The sequence below is a fragment of the Diceros bicornis genome, chromosome 9 (assembly GCF_020826845.1).
Source record: "Diceros bicornis minor isolate mBicDic1 chromosome 9, mDicBic1.mat.cur, whole genome shotgun sequence".
Taxonomy (NCBI): domain Eukaryota; kingdom Metazoa; phylum Chordata; class Mammalia; order Perissodactyla; family Rhinocerotidae; genus Diceros; species Diceros bicornis.
Window position 1 is genome coordinate 63818933 of NC_080748.1, and position 12165 is coordinate 63831097.

Genomic DNA, 12165 nt, shown 5'->3' on the forward strand with positions numbered 1-12165 from the left:
TACTTGATCAATAAATATTTGTTCAGTTGATTGTCAATTAATAAATATAATATTGACCAAATAAACATCTCAGTAGAAAAGTATCTTGCCATGTCATTAAAAAGTGATTTTTCTTTTGATATTTTTTTCCCTCTTGACCTCTTCATATTATATATCTCAAGGATTTTCCCTACCAGAGTGATTAGTCTGGGATACCTTGAACCAGAGCCTGGGAAAAAGTCTTGTGTTCAGGTGGCTTATTTGGAAATGTGATTTCAAGAAGCAAGCATAATGGGGCTCTTAGAGACAAGAGGTCAAAATGATACAGCATACAAGGATGCTCCATCAAGTTGGTCACTTCTTCAGGTGCTGTGAGATCAATCCCATAGAACATCCTATGATGTCTTACGAAATATGTCACAGTACTTTTCACCTGCAGCTCTTCCATCCTTCCCTCATCTAAGACAACACGCTGGACACCAAGTTGCCCTCAGTTCCAAGTTGCCCTCAGTTCCAAGTTGCCCAAGCGTGAGTGCCAAGGGTGTGGCCCACGTTTTTACGTTAGATAAGCCTGAGAGCAAAAAATGATAGGTACATGCTGCCGAACGGAGGTGAGATGTTGTCAATCTGTACCTGTGAAGAGCTGTTTGAGGTATGCACTAAACCAACTGATTCATCAGGAGTAAGAGGTGGGATGGAGAAGATTTGAAGTGACACACAAGAGAAGAGAGATCCATCCATTACTTACATTACTTCCAACCACTTAGTCAAGTCGTTAAACTCTCCATTCATCACAAAGTCCCAGTCAAAGTGGTGGCTGCCCCAATTTCTACAAAGACTAAATGAAGGGGGCTGATAATGGAACAAGCTATGGATCCCTGCTATCTGAAGCTGGTCTAGATTACCTGATTGAGAGCAATCATCTCACGTTTTTACCAGCCATTCTAGAGTTTACCTTCCCTTAGCCTACACTTTAGATGGTCCAGGTTGCTTGCCTGTTTGGGTGACCCAGACCTTTATCTCCAAAATATCTTAGACCTTAGTTTCCCTATCTATGTAAGGCTTGAGTTGTTGCTGTTGCTGTTCACAATTATCAGTTGGCATGAAAACACCAAGAATTGTCCCAATGAATCTTCTTCATTTTGGACATATTACAACTTTCTCTTATTGTGTAGAAATAATTCTAGAATTCCATTGAAATCAGGATCACTTTTGCCATCAGTATAGTAACTACTATATTTACCTGTTAGTTCATAGGCAGAAGGGGACCAAAGTGACCAGGTGGTGGTTGTTTCTTCCAGTCCAGTGGAACATTACTATGTCCCCATTGAAGTGTTCTTTGCTCTAAAAACAACACCTCTGATTGGCAGCTAGTAAGATTGTGGGGATGAGATGCAAAATTCTGCAAATGAGTCTAAGGGAGTGATAGTGAGAGGAACTAATCTCACTTACTACTTTTGCTGCCTGAATCCAGCACTACATGTCAATGTTTGATTCAGCATATACACTACAGTCTGGGGACAATGTTCAAGGACACAGGGTGGCACAGGGTGCCATCACAATGTGGGGACAGCATATTTATAGCTAGCATCAACAACATATTGCACTGCCCCTTCTGTGAACCAGATTTGATATTTTCCTCCTGATTAAGTGATCAGAAGCAATCTCCACACAATCCATATGTATGAGGTGAAAGAGAGGCATTTGTCAAATAGGAATATTTATCAAAGAATTGGTGTCAAATGTTCATGCCATTTATTTGTATTTTTTGGAACTAACTGTGCCCAATTCTGTTTTTCCATTTCTATCATATACATTTTAATAATCATGTATTTTAAGAGACACAAACTTCCATGCATTCTCCTATTCCAATCAACTTGTGTATCTAAACAATTTTATATGAGAACTAGGAGTTTTTTGTGGTGATAGGTAAGATTTTTATTGAACATGATCACTCAAGCTCTTAACAAATTCCCAAATATAAAATCAAAGCCTAGGGAAAGAACAGGCCAATTATAAACTGCCTAATTGTGTTCCTGAGAAATGTCAACACAAGTTAGTAGAAAAGAGCCAGATACATACAGTCTTCAGCTTTTCAGGTGTAACGTAGGCTTGTGCAAAGAAGATTTACATTTTGTGAAATGATAAAGAAATTTAATATATTTTGAATAAAATATTTGATTTCATCAAAATCTATGACATAGGGTAAATAAAGAGTTTTCTTTAAAAACACGCAAACACAAAATAAACTACAATTTAGGTTTAACTAGAGGGCTATGAATTAGCATGAATATATTAGCATGGATTGGGTCCAATGTTTATGGCAGGCATACCAAAACTTCAATGTCAAAATTCTCTTTCTTCTAAGAAAGAATAATTCCTTCTCCCCTCAAAGGGTTTTAAACTCTCCTGGAAAGGAGAATTCTCTTCTCTAATAGAATGAACTTGGGTGGACAATGCCCTCTTTTCTTACTGGTTGGCAATGGCAAAATCCAGCACGTCCAGCAGAGGACCTAGGTAACTAAACATAGCACACATCATATAATTCATAGTCACAGTCAATTATAATCTTTCATCTGGAGAGAAGAACGTCTTGAAAATGGGTCAATAATTTTCTGATTATTTTAGTATAAATTCAGCTTAAAACAGGTTATAATTGGATTTCAATGAACTTTTTTTCCTGAAAAGTTTATGTTATATTCAAACTAATGGAAGCTAAGAAAAGTTTTGTGCTTATTAACATCAATGACAAAGGCTAGCGAAGTTTCCCATTTTCCATTATTTGGAAAACATTTTATGGGAAATATATGTGCATATTAGAAAGGTTAGTGCATCATGTGGCATTATGACTAGGCATTATCTATGGGAGATTCATGTTAGTAAAAATGGATATCTCACCTTCTGTCTAACTGACTTGTCATTTTGAGACAAGAGGAATGAAAGTGACTCCAGGAAAACATGTTTTATTATAATGCAACTTGTCTTCTGTGATCCTACCTATTTCAACAGATATTAAAATAAATAGTTAAATAAATAAATAAACACTATTTATTTTAGATTTAAAGATCCTTAATTAGTAGAAGCTGGAATTGATGACTGATTCTTTTTCCTAAAAATTAATTTGATCTATCTTTTGAAACTTTAACATTGAAACTACAATTGGTAATTTATCAGTGACTTTTTATTACATAAAAATGATGGTTATTGGGGCCGGCCCGGTGGCGCAAGTGGTTAAGTGCGCGCGCTCCGCTGCGGCGGCCCGGGGTTCCCTGGTTCGGAACCCCGGGCGCGCACCGACACACTGCTTGGCAGGCCATGCTGTGGCGGCGTCCCACGTGGAGTGGAGGAGGATGGGCACGGATGTTAGTCCAGGGCCGTCTTCCTCAGCAAAAAAAGAGGAGGATTGGCGGATGTTAGCACAGGGCTGATCTCCTCACAAAAAAAAAAAAAAAAAAATGATGGTTATTATTTGATTCCGATAATAGTATTAAAAAGTGTGACTTCTTTTCATATCATTGATAAAAAATTTGACCACTAAATATTAAACTGTCAATGTGATCTAATATAGAGAAAGGAAGATTAATAAAAATTCATAATTTAGCATAGGGACTGTTTGTGTGTTATTCAAATATCATACATAAGAGCATATCAATTATTCAATCCATCTAAAGATTTAGATAGTGGACAATATTCAAGTACGTTGTCAAGTGGAAATTATATTTTTAAAAAAAATCAATTCTCTAATTTTATATGAAGCATAATTGATTATTTACTAAAATCACTTGGTGTGATTTACTTTATTATTTGTGACTCATTTATTCAATGTAACTCAGGAGATTCAGATGCAGTTAGCTAGTGACTTAAAATATTTTGTAAAAAATATTACCAGTGCTTTTTAAACTTAATTGCACCTAAATTTGGCCACCTAATACTTCGTTTATGTGCCAGATATATTTAAATGATGACTACGTTGTCATTTTCCCCATGGCAACACATACTCTTGCTACAAATAAAAGGATAAATTTAGGGGTAAGATGTGGTAAGTTGTTTTATCTATTCTAGATGTGTGTTCTAATGTGTCTCTTTGGGGCATGCATAAAACTGTTTTATGGCACATATATGCATATTTATATATATGCACGTCTATATACAGATACCTATGTACGTTAAAGCAGTTGTAATTTTCATAATAATTATTTGAAGATTAACAAATGACATAAGCAGATTAAACATTTTGGATGCATATTCAAGTATTTTAATCAACTTTCACCCTTAAATGTCTAATATGTGTTTCTCTTATTTTTTGATAATTTAAAATATACGTTCTTAAGATTTCTTTTTAATAAATGTCTTACAATCTTGTTCAAGTTGTCTACATGCTTAACTGATTTGAAGATACTTATCTCTTTAGTTGAATTTTCTCTGTAGACATAATATTTATTAACTGAGATAGCTGGTAACTCAGAATAAGTTCTAATGAAGGTTGTTCTCCAATCTAAATTTTCTATTGCAATGTGCAAATATGTTAGCCCAAATATTTGTAGGGTCTGAGTTTTTGCCTCCAGTAGGAGTATCTTTCTTTGACAAATATTTTTTAAGGAAAAGAAAAAGTGATTTAAGATACCTCTATGTGTTATACTTATTTCTTTTCTTTTAAATGTTCAAAAATCACAGGCTTCTAAATGTTTTCCATCCAGGTACACAATATAAATTTAGAAAATTAAAAAGTGGAGTCCTATACAAAGATTATTTTGTAAGTTGAGATATTTCAAGGAAAAATGATAGATTTTTCCATCATTTTTTGAAATAAATTTATAAATTTATAATAAATAAATAATATAAATAAATATAATAAATAAAGAGATAGAAATACATTTTTATCTCTTTTGAGCTTTCATTCTTAAATATGTGCAATTCCTCCCTTGCTCTTCTAGTGATAATTTTTAGTATCATTTCATTTCCAAGGCTTTTTTTTCTAGTAAACACAATCCATTAAAAGCTTCAGAAGTTGGCATTTTTAACACTCTGTTGAATTCTTTGGTTAACTATTTCCAATTGATTTGAAACAAAATGTAGACAAAATCCAGAAGACATATTTACACAAAACTTCAATGACATTTGACAAGAACGGTAAAGATTCTGAGGGTTTGCCTACTTGCAAGCTAGTAAGTTAGCATGTCATAGATTCACGGGTGGTGGAAGAAGATGCAAGACTCCTGGTTCAGAGAAGAAGAACCGTTTATTACTCACAGCAAGAGCAGTAGTCAGAGTATCATCATTCTGCTGATCTCCAAAACCCAATTCTCACTAGACAACACAAGGAGAACAGATGACAGCCATTTGCAATGGGTTGCATTACAGGCGATGAACCTTGAGCCTATGGAAGCTGAATCTTTTGTAATGGGCAGTATCCAAGCCTCCTTTTTACTTAGAGGAAGACAGTATCTCTGTCTTCCAGGGCTGTTTGCTATAAAAGCGTTCTTGAATAGAATGTCTGAAACAAATGGTAGTCAGTGCCTCCTTCGCAAAATGCAAGAGACCAGTGGAGAATTGTCTTACAATATCTTTTTACCAATGTAAAGTTAATTTGCAATGTAGTTCTTCAAAGGCTCAAATATTTCTAAAATCTATGGAACGCAACTGCCAAGGCGAGAAAGAACACACAGCAAGCTGAAGCACCTTTTAATATTCAACACTAACTTTATAAAAATGTCCTGTGGTTCATTTATTTTGTTTACATGTAAAATTATCTATAAAGTTAGGCAATTTCTGCTTCTATTAAATTGGTAAAATATTGCATCTGCTTTGAACACAATTTTGAATGTATACTAAAAGAAATTTCATGTATATATTTGTCCCAACATGCCTTTAGTAAGAATACTGTTTTTATAAAAATAATATGATTCCCCAAATTTCATATTTTCTTTGTCAACCCCAAGCAAATAATTGTATTTTCCATGTTGTACTATTAACTATATTTACAATAGCACTCATAATATTATGAGACATTTTTATTTACAATAAAATGAACTTTCAAAAGCTTTACTTTGACTCCATAAATTAGGTGAAAAAAAATTAAATCCTCACTAGGAAAAATAATCCTGATTTTCTGTTTGAATAATCTGATGACATTGATGTAAATCTGATATAATTTAACTATTTGAAATGTTCTTCTGGTACACATTAACATCTGTTATTTTCTTTTATATCTGCACACACATACAAACACAAAAAAATAAAAATAAAACTCATAATTGAAAATAAATGAAATCATTTGACCTACATGAAAAATTATGTTTCACAGGGCAATATACAAAAACACTTTCTTCAAGTGTGCATGTTAAATTATTGTGATCTGCAACCTTTTTAATATAAGTAATAAATTTGGAAGTAAATACTGAAGCAACTTCAACAGATGTCTGTTTTTCCTGTAGTCTATGATATTTTGATATCCCTATGATGTAAGCTACATGGCATCAACCTTGAGAAATAAAAATTTGGATGGCAATTTTTCATTAAACATGCTCTCCTCTTTCATTTCTTGTTTAGTTTATTGCTGTGCTGTCAAAAATATTTTACTACAAAATAAAAATCATTACTATGAAAATAAGTATAGATTAACACATATAATAAACAATTAAATCACTGTATAACAAGAAAATTGAGACTGATCTCTGTATACTCTATAGTTGAAGTACTCAGCTTCTATTTCCCACATGTATTTTATATATAGCAAATCTATACTTATTCTATTTCTCAACTAACCATTTACTGTGGCCTGATAGCTTCATGCAGCTCACAGTGTTCAGCATGGGTCATGGGACAACCGGCTGGTGCATCAAGTGATGGGTTGAGGTAGCCGTGTGTAACCCTGCTCCCACTAACATCATAGACAAGAGTGAGTTAGCCTTCCTTAACTGCTCCTATCCGAGAAGATTTCTTTTAATAGTAAGCACCTTGAAAGCTATCCTTGAAGGGAAGGTTCTCAAATCTACCTGGCTTGTATTAATGCAACTATTAATAACAATACTTCATTCAAAACTGAAAAATTTTGGACAAAGTTTAAGCTGAACAAAGCACCAGTATACCCATAAAAAAGGATTGTCTCCAACAAACTGGAGTATATGTTCACCTTATTGAAATTAATATTGGCTTATAATTGACAGTAGTCACAGACGATTTACTTCATATTGGTAACTATACATATGGTCAGTTAATGATTGTTTGCTTGCATTACGCTTAATTTCTATCATTATCATCTTTTATATGTGCATTTCCCTTTATATATTTCATCGTGTTTCTAATTGTCATACAATGTATTTCTTATGCTTTCCAAATTCCAAACATCTATGAAGCATCGTCATTATCACTTAATGTGAGTGCTTTGCTCACTCACCAGGCTTAGAGAAATGTTACTCTAAATGAACTAGAATTTCTCATTCAAGTGAAAATAGCAAGTTCAGGAGTCATCAGAAACACTAGGGCATAAAAAAGTGTGATTTGGGTGAGAGAAGGAATGATGATTTAGAGGAGATTTTTTATAACAACAGGTGATTATGATATCAGGAAATTCTCTGTCTTCTGCACATTATCCACATCTAATCAAAGTCTAATTTGCTTTCGTCAAACTTACTAAATGTCTCACAAGAGATATTTCAGATCAAGAGATAAATTTGCATTTAAATTTCAGTTCTAGCATTAATTAACGTGTGACTTACAAATATTTATTTATTTATAAAATAAGATTACTGATGCCTACTACATAAAATTGCTTAGAGATTAAATGAGATAAATTATGTAAGCCATTTAATTTAGTACCTGGTTCTTATTAAACTTTAAATGGATATACATAGTTGTAATTCTTTTTTTTTTGTTTGTTTATTGCAGTAACATTGGTTTATAACATTGTATAAATTTCAGGTGTACATCATTATACTTCTATTTCTGCATAGATTACATCATGTTCACCACTCAAATACTAACTACAACCCATCACCACCCACATGTGCCGAATTAGCCCTTTCGCCCTCCTCCCTCCCCCCTTCCCCTCTGGTAACCACCAATCCAATCTCTGTCTCTATGTGTTTGCTTATTGTTGTTATCATCTACTACTTAATGAAGGAAACCAAAAACTAACAACCCAATTAAAAAATGGGCAAAAGACCTGAATAGACATTTCTCCATAGTTGTAATTCTTAATCACCATTTTTTTTTATAATTTTATTTATTTATTTTTTTCCCCCAAAGCCCCAGTAGATAGTTGTATGTCATAGCTGCACATCCTTCTAGTTGCTGTATGTGGGACGCAGCTTCAGCATGGCTGGAGAAGCGGTGCAGAGAAGTGGTGCGTCGGTGCACGCCTGGGATCCGAACCCAGGCCACCAACAGTGGAGCACGCGAACTTAACTGCTAAACCACGGGACCGGCCCTTAATCACCATTTCTGATTAATTAATTAACTCTTATGTACACTCCACCCTTTCCAGATTATGGGAGTATGAAAACACACTATTTCTCCATCCTATTTTCTTCACTGCTCCTCTCACTGACTTCATTCAGTCCTTCATCATATTTTGCCTATATTTTTGCTACAATCTCCAGTTTGATTTCTCTGCCTTGCTCTTTCACCAAGTCAGACTTCAATCTCCTGGCAGTTACCTTCCAAATTACACAGGTAATATCTTTTAATTCATATCATCAATAGTTTGTAATGATTCCTTATTACTTTTAGAAGTTAAACATCCAAAAATTGTCTTCAGGCTCTGTGTGACTTTATAAGCCACTTTCATAGTCATTTATTCATTCTTCTGATTTAAGGTTTAGTGAGCACTCTGTAGGTGCCAGATTGAGTTTTATAAACTAAGTATAGTGAAATGATTTGGATATGGTCTCTACTCCAGAAAAGTTAATAAGAAAATCCACTTATTGAGTTATATAATGGATGTATGATGGGGAGGCTGTGGGGACATCAGGAAGGAAGAACTTACTCTGTGTAAAGTAGAGAAGAGAGCTGTTAGTATTATCCTTAGGGAAGGGATTATATTTGCCACAAGAAACAATATGTGTAAAGACTCAGAAAAACTAAAACTTATAGCTCTTCAAGGACAATGTGATAGGAAATAGCAGGAGAAAAGGTTATAAAAATTGGTTGGAGACAGATGGCATGTACTTTCGATAGTTTTCTTATGTAACGTCTAGGCACAAAAGAAGAGTGTGGACAAAGAGACCGATATATTAGACATAAATGATGAGTATAAGAAAATTGTCATAATGCTAAAGAAAGGGTGAAAAATAAGCAACACATAAGTGATAGCATATTCTAGGTACATACTCTAAACTACTAATTGTAGCAATCAAGGACAGCTGAATTTCTAAACCTGTAAAAAAGAACATCTCAGAAAAGTTAGAGGGGGGTTTGCCATTGATTTTTTTTTTTTAATGTATCAGTGAAAAGAGTGAGACTTTGCAACAAAGACCTCAAATACATAGTCCATATAATATTAGATGGATTTAGATCCAAATTTTGAAGGAATGTTTGAAAGGGTATACAGCATTTTAATATGCTTATGTGTTACATTTTAGAAATTGAGGTAAAATCATGTGTGAAGTTGTGTTTAAATGACGCTCAAATAACAAGTAAAATCTTCAATTAATCTCATAGCTGGATATTAGAGACAAGCTGAAACCATCCAAATTATTAACTTTGTACTTTCTTTTTTTAATTGTGGTATTTTTAATCATATAAAACAAAAATGACAGAATAAAATCTCTCTGCACTGTTCTCCTACTTAGTCATATTTTGATCTTGCATAAAAACAAAATTAGCACTCTTGTACAAGTTTCTGAATTTGGAAGATTATGTATTGCTCTGAGAATCTAACAAAAGTAAATTTTCAGTTTTTATCCTCACCACACACAAGACACTTCTGGATAAACCCACAGGACTTTCACATAGTATACCAATTCACGAGTAAATTCAACTTTCTTGAAGTCCTACCATTGTTGTCTTTGGATTCATGGAATGAATGTTCAGAATACTATTTTTAGAGGTTTAATTATGTTCTACATATGAGTAGATTGAAGAAAAAATTTTGTTTTAATTACCAATCAATAGGTGACTTATACCTGTATTAATTAAGCAACCTAACCAGTTATCTGGTTATTTATTCTATATTTGCTCAAGGAGAAATGTAAAATAATTCATAGAAAATATCAAACCATAAGCAGCTGTCCACCATTCGTTGATTAAGGACCCACTTCAAGGATTATCCTGGCTTTTCCTACTGAGTCTTTCTGGCACTGTGTTGCCCATAAGCACATCAGTAAGAAAATGAATAATGAAAGATAAGAGAGCTCTAATTCAAATTATTTGGTAGTAATTGATGCTCAAATAAACAAGATAAAATTTGCAGATCATTTAGTACTTCATCTATATATAAGATTCCTATTTAATGGAGAGTTGTCTCAAAAGTTCTGTGATTGATTGTGATTTGATTACATACATTCCATATGCCAACTCTAAAATGATTTCATTTTATAGTCTGTTAGTCAGTGGATTGCAGAATCAATTTGTTCTGCAACTTACGGACATGCAACTGTTTTTTTCTACTTTGATCTAGTCTTAGCCATTAGGTTTCCATTTTCTAGAGCAGTGTTTCTTAACTGGGGGCAATTTTGACTCCCTCAACCCTACCCAGGGGACATCTGGCAATATCTAGAAACATCTGAGACATTTTTGGTTGTCATCTCCTGGGGAGGGGGCTACTGGCCTTCTGTGAGCTGAAGCCAGGCATGATGTCACATATCCTATGAAACATAGAACAGCCCACCACAGCAATGGATTATGAAGATCTAAAGGTCCCTAATGCCAAGGTTGAGAAAGCTTGAAGTAGAACGCAACAGAGATACTAAGGCAATAATTCTTCTTCCCCTCATCCTCTTCTTGACTGACACCCAATAACTTGAGAATTCAGGAGATTCTATCCTCCAAACCCCTTTTGGCATGTTATATAATTAAAAACTTGTCAGATATTATTAAGTCTGCAGTTATTGGTCATATAGCAGTGGCTAATTGGCTACATGCTGTAATAACACTAATATTGCATGTAGAACACTGGATTAACATATGGTTTGCCTTATTAAGACAATATATATAAGAAATTATTCATTATTACGACTTCCTGAAATGAGCACTGTTACCCTATCGCTAAAACTTGCATCTTATCATTTAAAAGTATATAACTTTATTGTTATTTTCAAATAATTCTTTCTAAAATTTTATACCCAAAAATGAAATCTATAAATTCCAGCTCAGTCTCGTTTGGAAAAAAAATAAATCTAGCTATGTTATACATCCCAAAGAGATTTTGTGCAGTAATTTTCTTTTTTTCCCTGTATTTTCTTTTCTTTTCTTTTTTAATTGTCTATTGATGAAATATCAGAGGCAATTAAAGAAATTTTTACTCTCAAGGAGCTGTTGAACATTTGCGTACTAGAAGCCTGGGCCCACAAAGCTTTGGTATCAGCAAGTTAGTAAACTCAATAATTTAGATGCAACCAAAGGCTATACATAGGTGGATATTTGTTATAAACTGCTGAGTTTTTGAAAAATATATGCATTCTTTTCTGAAATGCTTCCAAAACTTCAGCTTGCAAGTCAGGGCATGCTGGTGAGAGTTGGAAGCAGCTATTCAATCGCCACACTACCTTCCATTTTCTTTCCATGCTGGAAAGTACTACACACTTTCCCATACTTGAGGGAAGCTTTTCTTTTGCCTTTAATTTTAAGATTTCAGTTTCTTATTTCTCAAAAAACCTGCCCACTTGCTTATTTGTCCTAGAGATAAAAATAGAATACAACCATGATGAGATGACTCAGGCTATATCCATGTTTGGTTTCTATGTTCTAAATGTTGAAAGATAGTTTACAGAAAAGTTACATTAGAGGCATTTTTTGAGAAACCATTATGTTCTATAGCAGAAATCAAATAGCAAATCTACATCTTTTTGTTTTTTCCTTTTTTTTGGTCTCCGAATTTATTTCTACAAATGCTAAAAATGTTGAAAAGTATGCACACATGCCACAATTTTTTAAATTTAATATCAGATAATTCTAAGAAACATGGAAAAGACTTTCTTCCAAAGGTTTATGACAGCCAGAATTCCATCCTTCAGATTTGTCTAATGA